The sequence below is a fragment of the Gorilla gorilla genome, chromosome X, assembly GCF_029281585.2.
Source record: "Gorilla gorilla gorilla isolate KB3781 chromosome X, NHGRI_mGorGor1-v2.1_pri, whole genome shotgun sequence".
NCBI lineage: Eukaryota > Metazoa > Chordata > Mammalia > Primates > Hominidae > Gorilla > Gorilla gorilla.
The window spans coordinates 93,221,928-93,249,751 of NC_073247.2; the positions used below are offsets into that span (position 1 = coordinate 93,221,928).

Genomic DNA, 27,824 nt, shown 5'->3' on the forward strand with positions numbered 1-27,824 from the left:
TTTTTACTTCCAAAAATAAAGAAAGTCATTTTTAATTGACACATAATAATTGTATGTATTTATGGGATGCAGGTAATATTTGATACATGCATACATTGTGTCATCAGGGTAACTGGGATACCCTTCACTTCCATCATTTATTTCTTTGTGTTGAGGACATTTGAAATCCTCTTTTAGCTATTTTGAAACATACAATAAATTATTGATGACTATGGTCACCCTACTGTGCTATTGGCAGAGGTTGGTTAATAGGTTCATAATTATAGTTATGTAGAAGGAATAAGTATTTTCAAACTTTCTAATCTCTATATTTAAAGTATATCTCATGTAGGCTACATGCACTTTTTTCCAACATGATAATCTTTGTCTTTAATTTGACCATTTGATCTATTATATTTTAAAATATTTAATCATCTGTTTGGTTTTAAACTAGTTATATTGTTATATGTTTTCTTTGTCACATCTGTTGTAGTTTATCTTTTTTCTCAACTTCTTTTGCATTACATTTGAATTGTTTGTTTGTGTGTGTGTTTTGTCGTTAACAGTTTCCCCCCCATTAGCTTGCTAGCTAAATACTTTTTCTAATATATTTTTCATCCCAGAGGTGACAATGTGAATTATCGACTTCTTAAAATATCGTATAAATTAATATATTTTCAATAGTCAGATAATTTAAGGTCTTCAGAATGGCACACTCGAGCCTTTTGTTTTATTACATTCTGTTAAGCATTACTTCAAATCTCTTAAATCTCAAAAAGCATTATTATCATTGTTCATAAAATCAATATTTACTCAAAGTTATTTAAATAATTTTACTTTTTATTGCTCTTTATTTCTGCATTTCATTTTTTTTCACCATCTGAGATCATTTTCCTTCTACTTAAAAAAAAATATATTTCTATTAGTTAGGGTTTTACGTTGGCTGGTCATAAATTCTCTCAAATTTTCTTTGCCTGAAATGTCTCATTTTGCCTCTACCTAAAAACATAAATTTATTGGCTGTTAAGTTTTTGGTTGGAAATTATTTCCTTTTAATATTTAAAGAATGTTATGTTATTGTTGTGTGGCTTTCCTTGATTCCACTTAGAGGTAGTGTGTTTTTCTCTCTGTGATTTTTAAGTTTTTCTCTTTGAATTTTATTTAAAGCACTTTTGCTATGAACATGCCTGGGTGTGATCTTATTTGTAGGCATATTCTTGAGATTTTTAGTACTTCTTGAATCTGTGGCTTGATGACATCTTTCTTTAGTTTAGAAAAATTCTTGGCAATTATCTATTATATTTTCTTTTAAAGTAATACTTCTGCCCCAATCTCTTCTTTCCGCATGGGACACCAATTGAAAATACATTATATCTTTCCATGATATCCTGTTTATAGCTTATTTCCTCTTTCTTGATCTCTCTCTGTTTACTTTCTCTCTGTCTCTGTTCCTCTCTCTCTCTTTATATTTTTCATCTCTTTCTCTTATCCTTCGGTCTGAATATTTTTCTATGACTTAGCTTCCATTTCAATAATCATGTTTTTCACTCTCCATTGGTAAGTACGTCTCCTAAATTCTTAATTTTAATTTTTCAGTTATAGAATTTACATTTGATTCTTTTTTATTGACTCTAGTTCTCTGATAAAATTCTTTATTTTGTTCACTATTTTTTGAGTGCATTTTCCACAGTTATTTTAAAGTCTCTTTCTGATAACTTCAATATCTGAAACTGGTGTGAATATGTTCTTTTGAGTATTTTTCTCTGATATTTTGGTCATTTAAAAAATCTGTATATCTTACAATTTTGTTCATGAATCTTGGACATTGTATAAAAAGTTGTAAATATAATTTTGGGCTCTTAATTGTGATATCTTCTTCTGGAGATGATTAACTTTTGTTTCTGGGAGGTAGTTATGGTAGAGTCAGACTATCTTAATACAGTCAATGATTAAACTGAACGAAGGTTGCTTTTAATCTTCTTGAGAGCTTATTTTTAATTTTACTCTTTGAGTGTATCTACTTGAGAATCTCAACTTAAAGCCAGGGGGTTATCCTCCACCTTGGTGGGCCCTGAGCTATAACTGTTGCTTCACCTGTTAATTGAGATATCCAAAGTCTCTGTTTAGCTTCCTGACCACTTGGCTATGATTTATGAATTGAAAAATGCCTTGTAATGTGAAGCAGTGTGAATGTGAGGCTCACCTATAAATGTTTTCTTTTTGTCCAGGATCATGTTCCTGATAATTCTTTGATTCCTTCATATAAAATTTTAAAAATTATTAGTCTTTTATTACTTGGTAGATGGGTGAGTTTGATAGACATTTAATCTCCATACGTAGAGGAGTAATTGCCATGTCCTGTATGCCATTTTTCATCTTCTGAGGAGCACATGGCAGGATAGGACTAGATGTGAATGAAATTTATTGGTAAAACATCCTTGAAAAATGAATGTTAAATATAAAAATAATGGAAGAGGAAGCATGAGTAGGCAAAGAGAGCTTTAAGATTGTGATTCAAGTATGATACCTGCCAAAGAAGAGAGGGAAGAAAGGATTGCATGAGAAAATCTCATGCCACAGCACAGTTCTGGTGAAGTTTCAGCAGGCTTATATAGAGCCCCTACGGGCAAGAATGAGCCAGCATTACTAGCCCACTGTATTTCTTCACTGACTTAGAGCAGCACTAGGTAAGTGTAGTTTCAGAATTCATTGGAGTAGCAGTGTAAACTATGATCTTTGCTTCAAATTCTATTGAAAGAGATCTGAGTGGTGCATCTCCACACTACTGTATATAATCTCTTGAGCTGCACATTTCTATTTCTCCGTATATGTTTATGGAGCATCTCATCCATGTTTCCTGTCAGCCTTTATTACTGCAGAGAAACACAGAAGGGAGAGCTAAACGGGACAATCTGCTGCTGTGATCTCTGTATTTAGTCTTAGGCCACAACTGCTATTTATCTCCCACTTCTATTATAAACTCAGCAGTTCTTGATGGATTGCCTGGTCATTGGACCCAACAATTTTTTCCTAAAATGACTGAGTCCTTGATAATCATTCCTTTCTCAGAGTTGTTGAATATGTCACAATAGGTATGGAAGTACTAAAAAGTGATAAAAAGCATTACCTAAGTGTCGCACATTTTATCTCTGACATCATTGTGTAAAAGGAGCCTATTCTCCTCCTGCTGATCAGGGTCAATAACCCACTGACAGTGTTGACTCCTCATCTTCTAGTCCCTGTATACAAGGAGTCTAAAGAATCCAGGTGGAAGCTGTAGCTTGCAGTTCAACATGACCATGTTTGTAATCCCAAAGAAAAGTAAATTCAGTGGGGATCCAGACATACAATCCTGAAGAGCCGAGAGTTGTGGAAACAGGCACACAAAGTACTCTAGTGGGTCCTTTGGAGTGTCGGTAAGTGGGGCCATCCTGCTTCTACTCCTTGGTTCCGAGAACAATGTTTCATTTCTATTGGGGACATTGTACCATATAGAAGTCTCTGCTATAATTCATATATTGCATCCTTAAAAATAGAATCCTATCCTTGTAGAGTGTTGCTGGCAAGCTGTCATTTCACCTGTGTCTTAAGCCGATCATTCCACAGTTCTGTCGTACTGGCTGATTCTAGATTATGTGGTGTGTGATATGACCAGTAGATCTCATACTCATAGACCCACTCTCAAACCTCACAAGTATTATGTAAGCTCCCATATAGTGATGCGGTTGAGTCTTCATGGACAGGAAAGGTAAACCCATATCTAGCGTAGACATTTCTCTCTAAAAGGTTGAACCATTGACTCTTCCAGGAGAAAAAGAGCCCAGTGCATTCCACTAACCATCAAGTGGCTGACTGCTCTCCTTGAAGAATAGTATATTATTAGGATTTAGTAATAATTTTGTTGCCTGCAGGTTGGACATAGACAGGCAGCAATAACTAGGTAGATCTTGATAAGATAGAGTCAATGCTGTTGAGCCTATGCCTAACCTCTATCTCTGCCACCTTGCTCATTCTATGCATGTGCCCATGATGCCAGCTCTGTGGTGGTCAAAATACAAAATTTAGCTAATGCCAGCTGGATTAGTCATTTTGTTGTATGTTTGTTCAGTGCATCTTCATGAAGATGATTTCTAATGGGTATTAATACATAATGCAAAAATCCTTCCACTTAATGCTCATTCACATGTATATATCAACATACCTCTACACAAAACTCCTTTGTCTTCCATCTTCCAGTTGTTTTCCTTTCAGACTTCTAATTATGTAGGTAGGCCTTTGACCACTGTTTAGAAATATGTATACATTCTTACTTTAGGCCATTTTTTTTTCCACTTAAAGTAGATGACCAGATGCCATTTCTTTCTTTCTTTCTTTTCTTTTCACAAGAGCACAATGTAAACTCAATTGTATTTCTATGTACTAGCAGTGAACAATCAGAAATTAAAATAAAACATATAATTCCATTTATAATAGCATCAAAAATATGAAATATTTAGAAATAAATCTGACATAACCTGTGCAAGACTTGTACACTGAAAACTATGAAACACTGCTAAGAAAAGTTAAAGATCCAAATAAGTGGAAAGATATACTATGTTTATTGTTCAGAAGACTCAATATTATTATTTTTGAAGTACTTTTTAAAAAATTTTTTTTATTATACTTTAAGTTCTGGGATACATGTGCAGAACGTGCAGGATTTTTACATAGGTGAACACGTGGCATGGTTGTTTGCTGCACCCACCAACCCGTCATCTACATTAGGTATTTCTCCTAATGCTATCCCTCCCCTAGCCACCCACCCCCTGACTGGCCCCAGTGTGTGATGTGTTCTCGTTGTTCAACTCCCAATTATGAGTGAGAACATGCCATGTTTGGTTTTCTGTTCTTCAGAAAATGATGGTTTTCAGCTTCATCCATGTCCCTGCAAAAGACATGAACTCATCCTTTTTTATGGCTGCATAGTATTCCATGGTGTATATGTGCCACATTTTCTTAATCCAGTCTATCACTGATGGGCATTTGGGTTGGTTCCAAGTCTTTGCTATTGTGAATAGTGCTGCAATAAACATACATCTGCATGTGTCTTTATAGCAGCATGATTTATAATCCTTTGGGTATATACCCAGTAATGGGATTGCTGGGTCAAATGGTAATTCTAGTTGTAGATCCTTGAGGAATCGCCACACTGTCTTCCACAATGGTTGAACCAATTTACACTCCCACCAACAGTGTAAAAGTGTTCCTATTTCTCCACATTCTCTCCAGCATCTGTTGTTTCCTGACTTAATGATTAAATGATTAAATCCATTAAACGATTGCCATTCTAACTGGTGTGAGATGGTATTTCATTATGGTTTTGCTTTGCATTTCTCTGATGACTGGTGATGATGAGCATTTTTTCATGTGTCTTTTGGTTGCATAAATGTCTTCTTTTAAGAAGTGTCTGTTCATATCTTTTGGCCACTTTTTGATGGGGTTGTTTGTCTTTTTCTTATAAATTTGTTTGAGTTCTTTGAAGATTCTGGATATTAGCCGTTTGTCAGATGGGTAGATTGGAAAACTTTCTCCCACTCTGTAGGTTGCCTGTTCACTCTGATGGTAGTTTCTTTTGCCATGCAGAAGCTCTTTAGTTTAATTAGTTGCCATTTGTCTATTTTGGCTTTTGTTGCCATTGCTTTTGGTGTTTTAGTCATGAAGTCCTTGCCCATGCCTATGTCCTGAATGGTATTGCCTAGGTTTTCTTCTAGGGTTTTTATGGTTTTAGGTCTAACATTTAAGTCTTTAATCCATCTTGAATTAATTTTTGTACAAGTTGTAAGAAAGGGATCCAGTTTCAGTTTTCTGCATATGGCTAGTCAGTTTTCCCAACACCATTTATTAAATAGGGAATTCTTTCCCCATTGCTTGTTTTTTCAGGTTTGTCAAAGATCAGATGGTTGTAGATATGTGGCACTATTTCTGAGGGCTCTGTTCTGTTCCATTGGTCTATATCTCTGTTTTGGTACCAGTACTATGCTGTTTTGGTTACTATAGCCTTGTAGTATAGTTTGAAGTCAGGTAGCATGATGCCTCCAGCTTTGTTCTTTTGGCTTAGGATTGCCTTGGCAATGCAGGCTCTTTTATGGTTCCATATGAACTTTAAAGTAGTTTTTTTCCAATTCTGTGAAGAAAGTCATTGGTAGCTTGATGGGGATGGCACTGAATCTATAAATTACTTTGGGCAGTATGGCCATTTTCACGATATTGATTCTTCCTATCCAGGAGCATGGAATATTCTTCCATATGTTTGTGTCCTCTTTTATTTCATTGAGCAGTGGTTTGTAGTTCTCCTTGAAGAGGTCCTTCACATCTCTTGTGAGTTGGATTCCTACATATTTTATTCTCTTTGTAGCAATTGTGGATGGGATTTCACTCATGATTTGGCTCTCTGTATATCTGTTAATTACATGTAGGAATGCTTGTGATTTTTGCACATTGACTTTGTATCCTGAGCCTTTGCTGAAGTTGTTTATCAGCTTAAGGAGATTTTGGGGTGAGACGATGGGGTTTTCTGAATATACAATCATGTCATCTGCAAACAGGGACAACTTTACTTCCTCTTTTCCTAATTGAATACCCTTTATTTCTTTCTCTTGCCTGATTTCCCTAGCCAGAACTTCCAACACTATGTTGAATTGGAGTGGTGAGAGAGGGCATCCCTGTCTTGTGCCAGTTTTCAAAGGGAATGCTTCTGGTTTTTGCCCATTCAGTATGATAATGGCTGTAGGTTTGTCATAAATAACTCTTATTATTTTGAGATATGTTCCACCAATGCCTAGTTTATTGAGAGATTTAGCATGAAGGGCTGTTGAATTTTGTCAAAGGCCTTTTCTGCATCTATTGAGATAATCATGTGGATTTTGTCATTGGTTCTGTTTATATGCTGGATTACATTTACTGATTTGCGTATGTTGAACCAGCCTTGCATCCCAGGGATGAAGCCCACTTGATCATGGTGGATAAGCTTTTTGATGTGCTGCTGGATTCAGTTTGCCAGTATTTTACTGAGGATTTTTGCATCGATGTTCATCAGGGATATTGGTCTAAAATTCTCTTTTCTTGTTGTGTCTCTGCCATGCGTTGCTATCAGGATGATGTTGGCCTCATTAAATGAATTAGGGAGGATTCCCTCTTTTTCTATTGATTGGAGTAGTTTCAGAAGGAATGGTACCAGCTCCTCTTTGTACGTCTGGTAGAATTCGGCTGTGAATCTGTCTGGTCCTGCATTTTTTTTGGCTGGTAGGCTACTAATTATTGCCTCAATTTCAGAGCCTGTTATTGATCTATTCAGAGATTCAAGTCTTTCTGGTTTAGTCTTGGGAGAGTGTATGTGTCCAGGAATTTACCCATTTTTTCTAGATTTTCTAGTTTATTTGTGTAGAGGTGTTTATAGTATTTTCTGATGATAGTTTGTGTTTCTGTGGGATCAGTGATGATATCCCCTTTATCATTTTTTATTGCATCTATTTGATTCTTCTGTCTTTTCTTCGTTATTAGCTTTGTTAGCGGTCTACCAATTTTGTTGATCTTTTCAAAAAACCAGCTCCTGGATTCATTGATGTTTTGAAGGGTTTTTTGTGTCTCTATGTTTTTCAGTTCTGCCGTGATCTTAGTTATTTCTAGCCTTCTGCTAGCTTTTGAATTTGTTTGCTCTTGCTTCTCTATTTCTTTTAATTGTGATATTAGAGTGTTGATTTTAGATGTTTCCTGCTTTCTCTTGTGGATATTTAGTGCTATAAACTTCCCCCTACACACTGCTTTAAATGTGTCCCAGATATTCTGGTACGTTGTGTCTTTGTTCTCATTGGTTTCAAAGAACATTTTTATTTCTGCCTTCATTTCGTTATTTTCCCAGTAGTCATTCAGGAGCAAGTTACTCAGTATCCGTGTAGTTGTGCAATTTTGAGTGAGTTTCTTAATCTTGAGTTCTAACTTGATTGCACTGTGGTTTGAGAGACAGTTTTGTTGTGATTCCTATTCTTTTACATTTGCTGAGGAGTGTTTTACTTCCAATTATGTGTTCAATTTTGGAATAAGTGCGATGTGGTGCTGAGAAGAGTGTATATACTGTTGATTTGGGATGGAGAGTTCTATTAGGTCCACTTGAAGCAGAGCTGAGTTCAAGTCCTGGATATCCTTGTTAAACTTCTGTCTCATTGATCTGTCTAATATTGACAGTGGGGTGTTAAAGTCTCCCATTAATGTGTGGGAGTCTACGTCTCTTTGTAGGTCTCTAAGGACTTGCTTTGTGAATCTGGGTCTTCCTGTATTGGGTGCATATATACTTAGGACAGTTAGCTCTTCTTGTTGAATTTATTCGTTTACCATTATGTAATGGCCTTCTTTGTCTCTTTTGATCTTTATAGGTTTAAAGTCTGTTTTGTCATAGAGTAGGGTTGCAACCCCTGCTTTTTTTTTGCTTTCCATTTGCTTGGTAGATCTTCCTCCATCCCTTTATTTTGAGCCTAGGTGCATCTTTGCACGTGAGAAGGGTCTCCTGAATAGAGCACACAAAGGGGTCTTGACTCTTTATCCAATTTGCCAGTCTGTGTCTTTTAATTGGGCCATTTAGCCCATTTACATTTAAGGTTAATATTGTTATGTGTGAATTTGTTCCTGTCATTATGATGCTAGCTGGTTGTTTTGCCCATAAGTTGATACAGTTTCTTCATAGTATTGATGGTCTTTACAATTTGGTATGTTTTTGCAGTGGCTAGTATCAGTTTTTCCTTTCCATGTTAAGTGCTTCCTTCAGGAGCTCTTCTAAGGCAGGCCTGGTGGTGACAAAATCTCTCAACATTTGCTTGTCTGTAAAGTATTTCATTTCTCTTTCTCTTATGAAGCTTAATTTGGCTAGATATGAAATTCTGGGTTGAAAATTCTCTTCTTTAAGAATGTTGAATATTGGCCGCCAATCTCTTCTGGCTTGTAGGGTTTCTGTCAAGAGATCCACTGTTAGTCTGATGGGCTTCCCTTTGTGGGTAACTCGACCTTTCTCTCTGGCTGCCCTTAACACTTTTTCCTTCATTTCAACCTTGGTGAATCTGACAATTATGTGTCTTGGGGTTGCTTTTCTCAAGGAGTATCTTTGTGTTGTTCTCTGTATTTCCTGAAGTTGAATGTTGGCCTGCCTTGCGAGGTTGTGGAAGTTCTCCTGCATAATATACTGAAGAGTGTTTTCCAACTTGGTTCCATTCTCCCCATCACTTTCAGGTACACCAATCAAATGTAGATTTGGTCTTTTCACATAGTCCCATATTTCTTGGAGGCTATGTTCGTTTCATTTTACTCTTTTTTCTCTAACCTTGTTTTCTCACTTTATTTCATTAATCTGATCTTCAATCACTGATATCCTTTCTTCCACTTGATCGAATCAGCTATTGAAGCTTGTGCATGTGTCACGTAGTTCTTATGCCATGGTTTTCAGCTCCATCAGGTCATTTAAGGTCTTCTCTACACTGTTTATTCTAGTTAGCCATTTGTCTAATCTTTTTTTCAAAGTTTTTAGCTTCCTTGCGATGGGTTCAAACATCCTCCTTTAGCTCGGAGAAGTTTGTTATTACCTATCTTCCGAAGCCTGCTTCTGTCAGCTCATCAAAGTCATTCTCCGTCCAGCTTTGTACCATTGCTGGCTAGGAGCTGCAATCCTTTGGAGGAGAAGAGATGCTTGGATTTTTAAAATTTTCAGCTTTTCTGCTCTGGTTTCTCCCCCTCTTTGTGGTTTTATCTACCTTTGGTCTTTGATGTTGGTGACCTACAGATGGCGTTTTGGTGAAGATGACCTTTTTGTTGATGTTGATGCTATTCCTTGCTGTTTGTTAGTTTTCCTTCTGACTGGTCCCTCAGCTGCAGGTCTGTTGGAGTTTGCTGGAGTTCTACTCCAGACCCTGTTCGCCTGGGTATCACCAGTGGAGGCTGCAGAACAGCAAATATTGCTCCCTGATCCTTCCTCTGGAAGCTTCTTCCCAGAGGGGCAGCCGCCTATATGAGGTGTCTGTCAGCCCCTACTCAGAGGTGTCTCCCAGTTAGGCTACATGGGGCCAGGGACCCACTTGAGGGGGCAGTCTGTCCTTTCTCAGAGCTCAAATGCTGTGCTGGGAGAACCACTGCTCTCTTCACAGCTGTCAGACAGGGACGTTTAAGTCTGCGGAAGTTGTCTGCTGCCTTTTGTTCAGCTATTCCCTGCCCATAGAGGTGGAGGCTAGAGGCAGTAGGCCTTGTTGCGCTGTGGTGGGCTTCGCCCATTTTGAGCTTCCTGGCCTACTCAAGCCTCAGCAATGGCGCATGCCCCTCCCCCAGCCAGGCTGCCGACTCACAGATGGATCTCAGACTGCTGCACTATCAGTGAGCAATGCTCCATGGGTGTGGGACCTGCGGATCCAGGCATGGGGAGAGAATCACCTTGTCTTCAGATTGCTAATACCTTCAGAAAAGCACAGTATTTGGGTGGGGAGTGTCCCATTTTTCCAGGTAGTCTGCCAAGGCTTCCCTTGGCTAGGAAAGGGAAATGCCTCGGCCCCTTGTGCTTCCAGGGTGAAAAGATGCCCCGCCCTGCTTCAGCTAGCCTTCCGTGGGCTGCACCCACTGTCCAACCAGTCCCAGTGAGATGAACCAGGTACCTCAGTTGGAAATGCAGAAATCACCCATCTTCTGTGTCGATCACGCTGGGAGCTGCAGACCGGAGCTGTTCCTATTCGGCCATCTTGGAAGGTATTTGTGTATCATCTTTTTAATCCCCTTTTTATATTCCTTAAGGATTTTCTTCTGTCCTGCATAATGGGTGAATTCCTCAATACTATCTTCCAGTTTTATAATTCTCTCTTTAAGGTCTAGTCAAATGTTTACCTGTACATTGATACTCGTATTATAATTACTAAAATTTTTCTTTCTAATATTTATAATAGATTAATATTCATATCCTCCTCGTTTTGTTTCTGCCTCCTTGTTTTGTTATTCTTACTATAAATTTTAATTATTCATTTATCTCTAGGAGTCTCCTAAACACACATATTTTAAAGTCTTTTAAGACTTCAATTATTATTATTATTTTTTAGCTTTTTGAATTGGAGATACTTTTTCTCTTTCTTTCTTCTCTATACCTCTCCCTTTCTAGCAGTTAGAGAGAGGTATAGAGTTACTTACCTTTACTTGGCTCCCTGGTATCTTCAGTCTATAACAGTATGTCTTAGTTTGTACTTTTCCAGAATCAAAATTTAAAGCAAAGATTCCAGGTTAAATTGTTTATTTTGGAAGTAATATTTAAAAAATATTGCAAAGGGAAGGAAAAAGTGAGGTAGAGAAGGGAAAGTAGCCAAAAGGGTTTATTATTAAGCAAATTATCACTTCACTGCAGGTTAATAAAACATAATTCTTCTGAGGAATACTAAAACCTAGTGTAAAATATGGACCTCAGATTTAAACCCCTGAAGAATTAAGGGAGCTGAAGTATTTATTCACCAGTTTCTGTCATACATTCATTGAGGGATACCCTGAAAAAAGTTAATTCCTTCACATTTCTGGCTTACTGCATGGGTGACAAATAGGGTTTAAAATGCCAGAGAAAACCTGCAAGCAGGTAAACTATATATATATACACACACGCACATATATATGTGTGTATATATATATGTATGTATGTGTACATATAGTATATATATGTGTGTGTGTATATATATAGTATATACACATGAGTATGTACATATATGTATATATGTAAAGTGTAGCTTCCCTGTGGGAGACTAATTTTTAAATCCACTTCCTGATTTTGAGTTCAGAGAGCAGCAGGTCATTGCTTTAGCTTTACTTATTGGTGTTTCTTTCTCTTTATTGATGATCCATAGAGAATATTTTCTTGTTTTTTTGGCCTTAATGTGCCTTTTATTCTCATAATTTCTATTTTTATCTAACATTATTATGCATTTGATGCAGAGTTTGCCCCAAGGATAAACTTTAAATGCCTTCTCAATTGGAGGTCTAAACCCTCCGTTCTGCCTTCTAAATCCAATTCTACCAATTATGAGTTGCTGTTTGGGGTGAAAAGTTTTGGAATAGATGGTAATGATGGTTTCACAGTGTTATGAAGGTAATTAGTGCCACTGAACTGTACATTGAAATATGGTTAAAATGGTTTTATCTTCAAGATGGTTTATTGGGGGTTGTATTAATGTGCCTCATCCACTTAGAGTAAAATAGAGTGTGAAGATTCACACTGTAAAATTTCATCGGAGAAAAAACACAGGTGCCTAACACAAAAAATGAAAGAAACTTCAGACACATTGCATGGAGAGGTGCGCAGCAATCTCTGCCTTGAGAGAGGCAGAAAACTGTGTTTCTAGAGCGTGAAAGGGGGAGAAACTATCTGCATGATACTTATTCTCACTGGGGAGCTGGGAAATCCAGGCAATGAGGGAGTGAGTGCCTTAACTCTACCCAGTGTTGAAGGTTATTTGGTGAGTAGTGAGGACTACATGAGAAGGAGAGGCATCAAGAAGTGTTTTGTGTGCACGCTCATAGCCCAGCAAAGACAGAGAGAAGATATTCCTGATCTGACTCATAGGGGACCTCATAGAATTCTGCCAACTAACTCAAGTGGTGGTCACAGGTTAGCAGCAGCTTCCGACTGAGATGTGCAATCTAATCTAGAGTGGGATGGATTCCTTTAAACAGAATTGAAGGTGAGCAGGAAGCATGCTCTTTCCATGGGTGTGCGTGCTGGGTGCACCTGTTTTGTGGGTAAATGGGAGGGGCGTGGCCTGAAAGCTGTGGCCTTTTTCCCAGGTGGGAAGGCTTGTGGCCTAGGGAAGTTTTACATTGTAAGCCCAGAACTGCCCAAGACCCAGCTAGCTGTTGCCAGGAGAAGTCTATGGGCGTGAGATCCACCATATGAAGGACAGGGGAGCAGGGCACGCCTCACTGCTGCTTGTTACACCCCTCTCTCATGCCAATTCTTTTGCGCAGCAGAGGCAGTTTAACTCCTCCCTGGAACACTACTTCAGTACACAGGAAACTGCCTTCCAATCCCCATTGGCTTGTGTCCACATGTGGGTAGCCAGAATGTGGACTTTCCTCACTCATCTAACATTGCCCCTCAACTGGCCTTTGTAGCATAACACAATAAAAAGGACTATTGGGAGGCTCACGGCCCCACCCATCACCTGGAAGATCTGAGTACTTGGCCTGGGTAGCATAAGCCAAGCATAAATTCCACAGCCGCCACTGCCTGGCCCTCTTCGGCAAGCACCATCTCTTGGCCAGAGGTCACCTCACACAGCCCAGTACAACATCTGCTGACACAGTAACACAGCACTCAGGAATGAAAAATATTTTGTGCAACCTCAGCTAACACCATTGCCCACACCATCCTGGCTACTCAGGGCCTTAAGCCTATTTATGCATCTAGTACATTACTACTACAGCTAGTAATTGAGAAAGCCACCGCATTAAGGGTATTTACAACTAATGGCATCTTATAGAGTTTATGCCACTCTCCTGCACCACTCATCTGAGGAGATGTATGCACCTGCTACTGGGAGACCAGAGGACAGGTCATCCCAGTGTAGCTCCACACTATATTATCCTCTTCTGGAGCTAAGAACAGAGCTCAAGCCACTACAAGTCCCCCAGACCTGTCCATAGCCTGAGGCATTGGATAGCTTATCCAGGTGACTAACTAGAGACATTGGTGACTAATTATCCTCAGAAGGAAGAATCTATACTAGAAGTGAATAATCATAGCCCAAGCAGAGTGCTAAGGGGAGAGTGCTGGAACCTATAAGAAAGTTAATTGGAAGGATCTATGATACACACAAAAAGAAAGTAAGAAGAAGCTGGCAAAGATCAAACCCTGAGAGACTTCGTATTCTGTGGAAAAGGTAAGTGGGAAAGATTTCAGCCTCTCTAGCCCTTGACTGCTGGTATCCAAACTCAAAAAGAGCTTCTTTGCCCCCACAAGGCCAAGTACAGGAGTAGGCTGTGATTTGGGGACTTCTCGAGGGGGTTACCTTGCACGTGCAAGTTTCTTTCCCTTTCCTCCTGGACCCAAGCTGTATTAGTGGGCACTGTACTGGGTGTGCATGCATCATGGGACTTTGTTCTGCTCAGAGACCTCCACCCCTTGTGTCTTCTCATTACTGGATCCCTTGCAGACATTCACCAGCACCAGCTTAGATTGCAGCATCCCCAGAGGGCAGCTAGACCCAGAGGAGCAGCAGAATTCACAGTAGTCTGGCCCTTGGGAGATTGGTACTCCTAGGGGAAGAGGGAGTATACCACAACAAGGAAGCACCCCATGGAACAAAAGAAACAAGAGTGCAGGCTTTTCTGTGTTCCAGAACTTCCTGCTTGTGGGAAGTTTTTTCAGCAGAGGCACAGCCACAGTGTTGAGCTCAGTGGGTAAAAGCATCAGTTCTGCCCCAGTAGTCAAGCAGCTCCAGTGCTCAGGAAGGGACTTGGAGCAGGAGACTTCTCCTCCCTCTCACTTACCACTGCAGTCACAGCTGGGGCTTCCCCATGGGAGATCAGCATGGTTGCACCTGTTGGCTGCCTTTCTGGGGGCACTTTGAGGTAACTGCGTCTTCATGGGAGAAGTGCCCTCTGGGCTCAGGCTTGCATGAAGGGTAGAGAGTCTTACTGCCTCTTTACACAGAATGTTAGCATTTCTGCAGATGGACAAAGGTGCCTGTCTGATTGGAATATCCAGATCACTGGGATAGAAACATGATAGGGAGGCAGATTGCTTTCCTGCTTGCCTGGTAGCAGAGCTGAGGTGGCTCCCTCACTCCACCCTGCGAAGACCACAGTGTATTCCACTGGAAGCCCCCACAGCCACTTCTGTCAAAAATGGGACTTTTGTCCACCATTGTGTTATTGCATGTACCCACGTGCTTCAGCTGCAGCTGGTTTTCATCCATAGATACCTCCTAATGGGCGGAAGACTAAACTGTTCAACCTAGTGCAAAAAAGCACTGGGAAAAGAAAGTGCGCACCATTGGGAAACATTGTAAGCTTCATGACACCTCTGCAATTCTGGCCTCACAGGAGAGAGTGAACCTGCTCACAACAAGTACATAACTACTACTATCATCATCTGAGAATGTCATCACACAAAGGTTCTCTGTAATTAAGGATTCACACAGTCTTTTCTACTGAAGGCAAACAGAACCAAAGATAGGTGACCGTGAACTAAACATATTGAAGTCACATTCTCAAAAAGGAAAGATCTAGTGAAATAAAAAATAAATTCAATAATAATAAGAATAAATAATCTACCCAGATGAGAAGGAATGAGAAAAAATAATTCTGGCAATATGAAAAAAAACAAGAATTTTATAACACCCTGAAAAGATCACACTAACTCTCTACCAATAGATTCAAACTAAAATGAAATAATTGAAATACCAGACAAATAATTCAAAATGTGAATCATAAAGCTATTCAATGGGATCCAAGAGAAAACTGAAAACCAACATAAAAAAGTTAAAAATAATTCATATAACCAAAATTAGAGCTGAACTGAAAGAAATTGAGACAAGAAAAACCATTCAAAAGATCAAGAAATACAAGAATTTTTTTTGACAATATTAATAAAATAGATAGACCACTAGCTAGACCAACAAAGAAGAAAAGAGAGACCAAATAAACATAATTAGAAATTACAAAGGGGATGTTACCACTGACTTCACAGAAATACCAATAACCATTAGAGAATATTATGAACAGCTCTATGCACATAAAAATAGAAAATCTAAAAGAAATGGATGAATTCCTGGACAAATACAACCTCCCATGATTGAGATAGGAAGAAATTGAATTGTGGAAAAGACCAGTAATGAGCTCCAAAATTGAATCAGTAATACTATACCAACCAAAACCCAACCAAACAAAAAAAAAGCCCATGACAAGATGAATTACAAATCAACATCCACAGCCAAATTCTACCAAATGTACAAAGAAAATCTGGCACCATTTTCTACTGAAACAATTCCAAAAAATTGAAAAGGAAGGACTCCTCCCTAACTCCTTCTATGAGGCCAGCATAATTCTGATACCAAAACCTGGCAGAGACACAACAAATTAAAAAAAAAAAACTTCAGGCCAATATTTTTGATGACTATTGACGCAAAAATCCTCAAGAAAATAGTGGCAAACTGAAACCGGCAGCACATCAAAAAGTTAGTCCAACACAATCAGGTAGTCTTTGTTCCTGAGATGAGAGGTTGGTTCAACATATTCAAATCAATAAATGTAAGTCATCACATAAACAGAACTAAATACAAAAGTACATGATTATCTCAATTGACACAGAAAGGGCTTTCAATAAAATTCAAGAGCTCTTCAGGTTCAGAATTCTCAATAAACTAGGTACTAAAGAAACACACCTCAAAATAATAAGAGCCATCTATGATAAACCCACAACCAACGTCATACTGAATGAGCAAAAGCCAGAAGCATTCCCCTTGAAAACTGGCATAAGACAAGGATGCCCTCCCTCACCACTCTTATTAAACATTGTACTGGATGTCCTGGCCAGGAAAATTAGGCAAGAGAAAGAAATAAAGGACATTCAAATAGGATGAGAGGAAGTCAAACTATTCTTGTTTTCAGATGACATAATCCAATATCTACAAAACCCCATAATCTCAGCCCAAAAGCTCCTTAAGCTGATAAACAACTTCAGCAAAGTCTCAGGATACAAAATTAACGTGCAAAAGTCACTAGCATTTCTATACACTAACAACAGTCAAGCCAAGAGCCAAATCAGGGAAGCAATTCCATTCACAATTGCCACAAAAATAATAAAATACCTAGGAGTATAGCTAACGATGGAGGTGAAGGATCTCTACAAAGAGAACTACAAAGCACTGATCAGGACCGGGCACAGTGGCTTATGCCTGTAATCCCAGCACTTTGTGAGGCTAAGGTGGGCAAAGCACTTGAGGTCAGGAGGTCGTGACCAGCCTGGCCAACATGATGAAACCCCATCTCTACTAAAAATACAAAAATTAGCTGGGCATGGTGTTGCACGCTTGTAGTCCCAGCTACTCAAGAGACTGAGGCAGAAGAATTGCTTGATTGCAGGAGGTGGAGGTTGTAGTGAGCTGAGATCACGCCACTGCACTCCAGCCTGGGCAACAAGGTGAGACTGCATCTCAAACAAACAAGCAAACAAACAAACACTGCTCAAAGAAATCAGAGATGACAAAAAATGGAAAAATATTGCATGCTTATGGATAGGAAGAATCAGTACTATTAAAATGGCCGTAGTGCCTGGGAATGGTGGCTCATGCCTGTAATCCCAGAACTTTGGGAGGCCAAGGTGGGCGGATCATGAGATCAGGAGTTTGAGACCAGCCTGACCAATATGGTGAAACCCCATCTCTACTAAAAATACAAAACAACAAAAAAAAAATTAGCTTCGCATGATGGCATGTGTCTCTAGTCCCAGGTACTGGGGAGGCTGAGGCAAAAAAATCACTTGAACCTGGGAGACGGAGGTTGCAGTGAGCCGAGATTGTACCACTGCCCTCCAGCCTGGGCGACAGAGGGAGACTCTGTCTGAAAAAAAAAAAATTACCATAGTGCCCAAAGCAACTTCCACATTCAATGCAATTGCTATTAAACTACTAATGACATTCCTCACAGAACTAGAAAAAAAAAAGAGCTATATTAACATTCACACAGGACCAAAAAAAGAGTCTGAATAGTGATGAAAATTTTAAGCAAAAAGAGCAAAGTTGAAGATATTATGCTACTATTATGCTACTCCGCTTCATGCTGTCCTATGGTAACCCAAGCAGCATGGTATTGGAAAAAAAAAAAAAAAAAGGCACACAGACCAGTGGAAAATAATAGAGAGCCGAAAAACAAGGCTGTAAACCTACAACTATCTGCTCTTTCACAAAGCTGACAGAAACCAGCAATGGGGAAAGGACTCCCTAAACTATAAATGGTGCTGGGATAACTGGCTAGCCATATACAGAAGATTGAAATGGTGCCACTTCCTCACACCATATACAAAAATTAACTTAAGATGGAGTAAATACTTAAATGTAAAACTTAACACTATAAAAACCTAGACAATACCATTCTGAACATAAGAAAGAGCAAAGATTTTATGACAAAGACAACAAAAGCAATTGCAACAATAACAAAAATTGACAAATGGGATCTAATTAAATTAAAGAGCTCCTGGACAGCAAGAGAAACAATCAATAGAATAAACAGACAACCTACGTAATATGAGAAAATATTTGCCAATTATGCATCTGACAAAGGTCTATTATCCAGCATCTATAAGGAACGTAAGCAGATTTACTACAATAAAAAAGAAACAACCCTATTAAAATGGGCAAAGGACATGAACAGACAATTTTTTAAACAAGACACACATGTGGCCAACATGCATACAAAAACAAAGCTCAACATCTCTGATCATTGGAGAAACGCAAATCAAAAGTGCAATGAGATACCTTCTCTCACCAGTTAGAATGGCTATTATTAAAAAGTCAAAAAATAACATGCTGACAAGGTTGTGAAATAAAAGAAATACTTATACACTGTTGGTGGGAATGTAAATTAGTTTAATAATTGTGGAAAAGAGTGTGGGAATTCCTCAAAGACCTAAAAACAGAAATACCATTCAACCCAGCAGTCCCATTACTGGGTATATACCCAAGGGAATATAAATTGTTCTATCATGAAGACACATGCATGCATATTTTCATTGCAGAACTATTCAAAATAACAAAGACATGAAATCAGTCTCAATGTCCATCAAAGGTAGAGTAGATAAAGAAAATGTGGTACATACACAATGGAATACTATACAGTCATAAGAAGAGATTATATTATTTGCAGAAACATGGATGGAGCTGGAGGTCATTATTCTTAGCAAACTAATGCAGGACTAGAAAACCAAATACCACATGTGCTCACTTATAAGTAGGAGCTAAATAATGAGAATACATGGACACATAGAGGGAAATAGCTGACACCGAGGCCTGTTGGAGGGTTAGAGGACGGAGAGGGTCATATAAAGAACTGAGTACTAGGCTTAATAGCTGGGTGATGAAATAATCTGAACAACAAACCTCCATGACATAAGTTTACATATAAACAAACTTGCACATGTACCCCTGAACTTAAAAGTTAAATAAAAAAGATTTAAATATATAAAGATTTCACATACAAATGTAGATTTCTGCATAAAAAATAAAAAAGTAATTTGTAATATGAATGAAAAATGTTCTTGAGTTAGACATTTTAAGAAAAACAAACAGAACTCTGGAAATGAAAGACTCGGTTATAGAACTACAAAATGTAATGGAAAGTTTTAACAATACACTAGACCAAGTAGAAGAAAGAATTTCAGAGCATGAAGACAAGGCTTTTGAATCAGACAAAAATAAAGAAAAAAGAATGAAAAGAAGTGAATAGTCTCCAAGAAATATGGGGTTATGTAAAACATCCAAACCTAAGAATCATAGGTGCTTCGGAGGGGGAAAAAAGCTTGGAAAACATATTTGAATGAATAATTAAGGAAAATGTTCATGGCCTTGCTAGAGACTTGATATGCAAATACAAGAAGCTGAAATAACTCCTGGGAGATTCATAGCAAAAAGAACATCATCAAGGCATATTGTCATCAGATTATCTAAAGACAACATGAAGGAAATAATTCTAACAGCAATGAGACAGAATAATCAAATAATTTACAAAAGAAAACCTATCAGACTAACATCAGACTTCTCGGCAGAAATCTTACAAGCCAGAAGGGCTTGGGATCCTATATTTAGTCTCCTCCAATAGAATAACTGTCAGCCAATAATTCCATATTCAGCCGTATTAAGTTTTGTAAATGAAAGAGAAATAAAATATTTCCCAGTAAAGCAAATGCTTAAGCAATATGTCACTGCTAGGCCAGCCCTGTAAGAAATGCTCAAAGGTGTTCTAAACATCAACCTCAAAGGTTGATACACACGTGTATATAAATAAATGAATTTCAAATTTGAAAACAAAGCTGTTCTTTTATGAATTAAGTACAAATTAATCACTTCATCTAGCCATTTCCATGATACCTGCAGATTCATCATTTCTCTGGATCAAGGCCTGAGTCTCAGCCTGAAGGACATTATGTTAAGCAAAATAAGTCAGTTACAGAAAGATAAATACCACATGTTCTCACTCACATGGGAACTGAAAACATTATTTTTGAGTTCACAGAAGTAGAGAATAGAACTGTGGGTATAGAGGCTGGGAAGAGTAAGGAAGAAGGGAGCTTGGGGAGATGTTGGTTATTGAATACAAAATTACAGCTAGATGGGAGAAATGCACTCTGATATTCTGCCAAACTGTAGGACAAATGTGGTTAGTTATAAATTACTCCATATTTTCAAAAAGCTAAGAGAGGATTCGGAGATTTCCCATTACAAAGAAATAATAAATGTTAGAGGTGATGGATGTGCTAATTACCCTGATATGATCATTATACATTGTATTCATGTATCAAAATGCATGAATAAAATACTACTCTGTATGCCATAAATATGTACAATTATTACATGTCAACTGAAAGTAAAGAGTAAAAGGAATAAATCAACCAAAAATAAAAATGCCTGCAAGTATGAAACTCTCAGGGCTTATGTAACAGCAGCACAATGAAGAAAATAAAGCAACTAGGTAACAATTAACATGATGACTGGAACAGTACCTCACCTCTCAATATTTTCTTTGAATATAAATGATTTAAGTGCCCCACTTAGAAGATATAGATTGGCAGAATGGATTAAACACACTCACACACACACACAAACCAAACATCTGTTGCCATCAAGCAACCCACCTAACACGTAAAGTTTCTTTTAGATTAAAGGTAAAGAAGTGGGGAAAAAAAATTCTGTGCAAATGGAAAATAAAAGTGAGTAGGAGTAGCTGTTCTCGTATCAGGCAAAACAAACTTTAAATCAACAGCAGACAAAGAAGACAAAGAAGGCAATTATAAAATAATATAAAGTCAAATAATGTCATTATATGATGATAAAGGGATCTATTTCAGAAGAAGATATAACAATCCTAAATATATATGCACCTAATACCAGAGCTCACAGATTCATAAAACAAATACCATTAGACCTTAAAAAAGATATAGGCAGCAATACAATAATAATGAAGGAGTTCAGCATTCCATTAACTGCACTAGAGAGATCATTGAGGCAGAAAGTTAACAAATAAATACTGGACTTAAACTGGACTCTAGAACAAATGGACCTATCAGGAATTTACATAATATTCTACCCAAAACCTGAAAAAGATACATTTTTCTTATCAGCACATGGAATATTCTCCAAGATAGGCCATATGATAGGCCACAAAACAAGTCTCAATACATTTTAAGAAAATCAAAATTATGTAAAGTATCTTATCAGACCACAGTGAAATAAAACTAGAAATCAATTCCAGAAGGAACTGTCAAAACTACGCAAATACATGGAAATTAATCTGCTCCTGAATACTCTTTTGGTCAATAATAAAATCAAGATGGAAATTTACACAATTTCCATAATTTATGATAACAGTAACACAGGTTATAAAAATCCCTGGGATAGAGCAATAACAGTGCTAAGAGGAACATTTATACTGCTAAATTCCTACATCAAAGAAACAGAAAGATCACAAATTGACAAGGTAATGTTGCACCACAAGGAACTAGAGAAACTACGACAAACCAAACCCAAAGCTAGCAGAAAAGAAATAGCAAAGATCAGAACAGAAATAAATGAAATTGAAGAGAAAATTACAAAGGATCAATGAAATAAAAAGTTGTTTTTTTGAAAAGGTAAAATTACCAGATTACTATGTAGATTAAGCAAGAGGAGAGAAGATTCAAATAAGATCAATGAGAAATGCAAATGGAAACATTACAATGGATATCGCAGAAATATGAAAGATCATCTGAAACTACTATGAACACTTCTATATAAAGAAACTATAAAATCTAGAGGGAATGAATACATTCCTTGAAATAAACATCCTCACAAGCTTGAATCAGGAATAGACAGAAATCCTGAAAAGACTAACAACAGAAAGCATAGCGATTAACTCTGTAATAAAAAATCTCCCAACAAATAAAAGCCCAGTACCAGACACATGCATAATTGAATTCTACCACACATTTAAAGAACTTACACACAAAAGCTATATGATCAATTTAATAGATGCAGAAAAAGCATTTGACAAAATCCAAAGTTCCTTCATGATAAAAACCTTCAACAGACTAGGCATAGAAGGAACATATCTCAAATTAATAAAAGCCATATATGACAAACCATCAGCCAACATCATACTGAATGGGGAAAAGTTGAAAGTATTCTTCCTATGATCTGGAATAAGGCAAAGATGCTCACTTTCACCACTTCTGTTTAGCATAGTAATAGAAGTCCTAGGCAGAGCAATCAAACAAGAGAAAAAAATAAAGGGCATCCAAATTGGAAAAGAGAAAGCTAACCTATCTCTGCTTGTTGATGATATGATCTTATACCTGGAAAACCCTAAAGACTCCTCCAAAAAACTCTTAGATGTGATAAATGAATTCACTAAGGTCTCAGGTTAAAAATATATGTATACAAATCTGTAGCACTGCTATAGACCAATAATGACTAAGATGAAAATCAATTCAAGAACTCAATTCCATTTACACTAGCTGCGAAAAAAAAAAAAAAAACCTAGTATACGTAACCAAGGAAGTGAAAGCTCTCTACAAGGAGAAGTACAAAAACACTGCTGAAAGAAATCAAAGATGTTACAAACAAATGAAAAAACATTCCATATTCATGGATTGGGATAATCAACATTGTTAAAATGACCATACCGCTCAAAGAAATACACACATTTTATGAGATTTCTATTGAAACTTCAATGTCATTTTTCAGAGAATTAGGAAAAAATAAGTTCTAAGATTCGTATGGAACTACAAAAGAGCCCAAGTAGCTAAAGCAATTCTAAGTAAAAAAAACAAAGCTGGAGGTATTCCATGACCCAAATCAAAATTATATTATGTTTATAGTAACCAAATATGCATGGTACTAGTATAAAAGTAGATACATAGACCCATGGAAACGAATAGAGAACCTAGAAATAAAGCCCAACATGTATAGCAACTGATCTTTGACAAAACAGACAGAAATGTACACTGGGAAAATAACTATTCAATAAATGGTGCTCAGAAAATTGAATAGTCAGTGGCAGAAGAATGTAACTGGTTCCCTATCTCTTACCATATACAAAAACTAACTCAAGATGGATTAAAAACTTAAATCTAAGACCTGAAGCTATAACAAACTGAGAAGGTAACAGGAAAAGCTTTTCTGGATATTGGATTAGGCAAATAATTTATGACTAAGACCCCAAAAGCAAATGCAATAAAAATAAAGAATAAAGAAGCGGGAATTAACTAAACTAAAAAGCTTCTGCACAGCAAAAGAAATAACAAGAAAATAAATAGACAACCTACAAAATGGGAGGAAATATTTGCAGTCCATATATCCAACAAATAACTAATATCTAAAATCTATAAGGAACTCAAATCAGCAAGAAATAAATGAATAATGTTATTAAATAATAGGCAAATGTCATGAATAGAAATTTCTCAAAAGAAGATATACCAATGATGAACAAACATATGAAAAAATGTTCAACATCACTAATGATAAGGGAAATGCAAATTAAACCACAGTGAGATAAGACCTTACCCCAGCCAGAGTGACTATTATTAAAAAGTCAACAATAGATCTTGGTGTGGATTTGCTAAAAGGGAAACGCTTATACACTGTTAGTGGAGTGTAAATCAGTACAACCTCTATGGAAAACAGCATGGAGATTTCTCAAAGAACTAAAAGTAGATCTACCACTCAACCCAGCAATCCCACTGCTCGGTGTCTACCCAAAGGAAAATAAGTCGTTATATACAAAAGACACCTGCATATGTATGTTTATTGCAGCACCATTTACAGATGCAAAGAGTTGGAACAAACTTAAATGCCCAATAACCTATGAGTGGATAAAGTGTGCGATATATATACACACACATACACATGCACACACACATATATATACATATATACACATATATACATATGCACACATATATATACATATATATGATGAAATATTACTTAGTCATAAAACAGAATGAAGAAATAATATGTTTTGCAGCAACGTAGATGGAACTCGAGGCCATTAACCTAAATGAAGTAACTCAGGAATAGAAAACCGAATACCACACGTTCTCACTTAAAAATGGGAGCTAAGCTATGGGTACATGAAGGTATACAGAGTGGTACAATGGACACTGGAGACTGAGAAGTGGGGAGTTTGGGAGGGGGGTGAGGGATGAAAAATTACCTGTTGGTTACAATATACACTATTCTGGTGATGGGTACACCAAAAGCCCAGACTTCACCACTAAACAATCCACCCATGTAATGAAAAATCACTTGTACCCCTAAAAATATTTAAATAAATTTTAAATAAATTATTTTAAATAAATTTTAAATAATTTTAAATAAATTTAAAAAATTTTTTTAAAAATTTTAAGATGTGCAAAGGAAAAAATGTAATCAAAGTGGCAAAGTTTATGTAATATATATTTTACTACAAGAAAGAAATCACCTGTGAAATTTTCTACACCTTTTTGTTTTGTTTTGTTTTTGGCCAAAGTCTACCTATTGCTCATCTCTAATATCATCCCTGGATAATTAATCTCTGTTTAGCTCTAAGTTTGACTCTTAATATTTCCCTTAGTTCCCTTTTTTCCTGATCTCAGTGTTGAGCCCTCGCCATTCTGCCTCCAGGGTAATTATGACACTTGGCTTTCTTCTCACATAATTGTAGCTTAGCATTCTAACCAAAGCCCTGAAGAATCAAACAAACAGTACTATTTCCTACCTAACATTCCCAAGAGGTAAAAGGAATCAGACACTTACTTTGTGCCACTACTGCTTGTTACGAAAATCATTCCTTTTTGTATCAATAACACTATCTTGAAATATCTGCTCCTGTGCCTTTATTCCCTATTAGCTATTAAGTTCTTGAGGACAGGGAAAATAAATCCAAACATTTCATAAATAACTAAGTTTATACATTTTGATTTTTTTCACAGTGGGCTTTATTTTAGATCTTTTTATAAACAAGAAAATAAAATGAAATACTTAGAACCTCTTCTGATTTTCTGATTTTCACCACAAGAGGGAACCATCAGAATTTATATCACAGAGGACAAAAAAAAAAAAAAAAAAATTGAAACCAAGGTTGTGAGAATTGATACAATTTTCAATAGTACTCAAGTAAATAAATACTGAATAAAAATTTATTATGTATTGCTTGGAACAGAAAAAGGGACTTGAACTTTCGGTTTTCTAGGCCTGTATCTCCTGTTTTAAATTAACACCATGTATGTTTTCCAGGGGATATTTTGTGGGATAGATCAATATAGTTTGATATAAAATGTTTAAAGTAAATATTGAGTGTTTCAAAAAGTAAAACACACTTATTGTCAGTCTCACTAGAAGGATCTTCATAGTTACTGTTTTTAAACTTTTTTTTATTATTCTGACATCTAAAACAGAAAATCCTTAAAACTTTCTCACAAAATGGGACCCTATGAATTATCACCAATTTTCTTAGTTTAGGAAAATCCAGAAAAGCTAAAAAGCTGCCTCTTCCAAATGTTTAGAAAGTGAAATGCCTTTTTATAACTTTAATGAAGGCATTATTAATTTGAATGGTCCAATCAGTTCATATCAACTGATGTTTATTTCTTTCCTTTTTTTAACCATTGAACAAGTAATTATTGAATGCTTATCAATTGCAAGGCACTACTTTTAAAAGACACAGAAAGATAAATACCAGATGATCTCATATATGTAATCTTAAAAAGTTAATCTCAGGGAAGTACGGTAGAATGCTGGTTACAGAGGCTAGGGTGGTTAGGAGGAAGGGGAGGTAGGGGAGATGTTGGTCGGAAGATAGGAAGAACATATTCAAGAGATCTATTGTACAACGAGGCGACTATATTTAACCATAATATACTGTATTCTTGACAAACGCTAAGGGAGTACATGTTAAGTGTTCTCATCACAAAAATGAGAGCAATGTGAGGTAATACATTAGTAGCTAGATTTAACCATTAGTCAACATATGTAAACTTCAAAACATCATGTTGTACATGATAAATATATACAGTTTTATCAAAAGGAAAAAATGAATTAAATAATATAAAGGCACAAAGAAATAACTTACCATTCTAGAATTCCTTGGATTCCTGACCTTCTGCTAGTTCTGCTTTGCCATTCCTCATCTTTGGGAAATACTCATTTTGTGCATATATACCTGGGCCTCTCAAAGTTGCTCAAAAATGTCACAAAGCTTATATCTTTGTTCCATTACAAACACATGCCATTTAAAATATAATAGCATTTTTTGCAAAGAAATAAGACTTTTTAATAATAAAGTCCATAAGCTGATGACATGAGGGCCAGATTTGACCTACAGACTTTCAAATTTTGGATTTTTTGCCTAACAGTCCGAATGTTCTAGTTTTCCTAAAAAAGAAAATTCTGGCAGCACTGAGTTTCTAATTAATTAATGACAACAGTTGGCAGGAGTTGAAAAGTCATTGTAACCTTTAGATAGAACATTGTCTTTCTAATATTTCAGTTCCAAGAAATATCTGCTGGATGATACTTGAGTCACTTAGCTTATTTTTATGACTATTCTGGCCATTGTAAGCTGTTTACTGTTCTCTAGTTTATATGTTGTCTCAGTATACCATCAGTGGCCAGTCCTCTCAAGATGATAACTCAGCACTCTTAACCAATGACCAATATCTTTTTTAGGAAATGAAGGTGAGATATCTAAAACAGGCAAATTCATAGAGACAGACAGTAGATTAGAGGTCACCAGGGGCTGGGGGTAGATGATGGTAGTGAGGAGTTACTACGTAATGGTTATGAGTTTCTGTTTTGGGTGGAATAAATGTTTTGGAAACAGATAGTAGTTATGGTTGCAAAATGCTGTGAAGGTAATTAATGCCAAAAACTGTACAATTAAATATGGTTAAATTGGCAAAGTTTATGTCATGTATATTTAAATACAATAAAGAAATCATCTCTGACCAACAGCAAAAGAAAACTAGGTATGAGCTCATATTGCTTCTTTCTTGTGCACCTCTGTGTTCAATTGTCCTTTTCTCTTTTTTGTCCATTTTACAGATAGTGTGGCAGATCTTACCAAAACTAGAGGCTGCTCAAATTGTGGTAGATCCCATCCATACAAGTATCCTCCTTGCTGCTCCCATGTAACCTAAAGGCAGCTCTCACCAACCTAAGGGGTGGCACAGGCAAGAACAGAAACACATATCAAAGTCAGAACAGGTTAAACCTGCAATCCTTTGTTAGTTCTCTCATCAATAATAGACTTCTTAAGATCAGTAAGTTCTACCTGTGATTGAACTTCTGTTACCCTTAATGGCCAGCTAAAAGATAATGCCTCTCTAAAACTATTTCCTCTGTATTATTAACTCCCTATGACACTGCACACACCCTTACCTCAGCTCTTTTCAACACTACCACTGGCCTTCATCCCTACCATTCTACTGTTCCTTTGTGAACAAATCTCTTTACATTCTAAATTCTTATCACAGAATAATTTCTCTTCCTTTGCTTTAAAAAACATTGTTCTTTCACAGGATAAATAAAAATATTCCCTAGTGGATGCTATCTTTAATTTCACCATTCATATGGAATTGGACT

At 36.9% G+C, this 27,824-nt stretch overlaps 1 long non-coding RNA gene across 1 annotated transcript in view; it reads right to left on the reverse strand.

Annotated features, from left to right (window-relative positions):
• The window catches only part of LOC129530149 (uncharacterized), a 79,131-nt gene extending 51,746 nt beyond the window's left edge, over nt 1-27,385 (reverse strand). Inside the window, exon 1 of the long non-coding RNA XR_008675694.1 lies at nt 27,304-27,385. This is a non-coding gene — a long non-coding RNA (uncharacterized lncRNA). The remainder of the gene's footprint in view (nt 1-27,303) is intronic.
• Between the last annotated feature and the right edge of the window lie 439 nt (nt 27,386-27,824).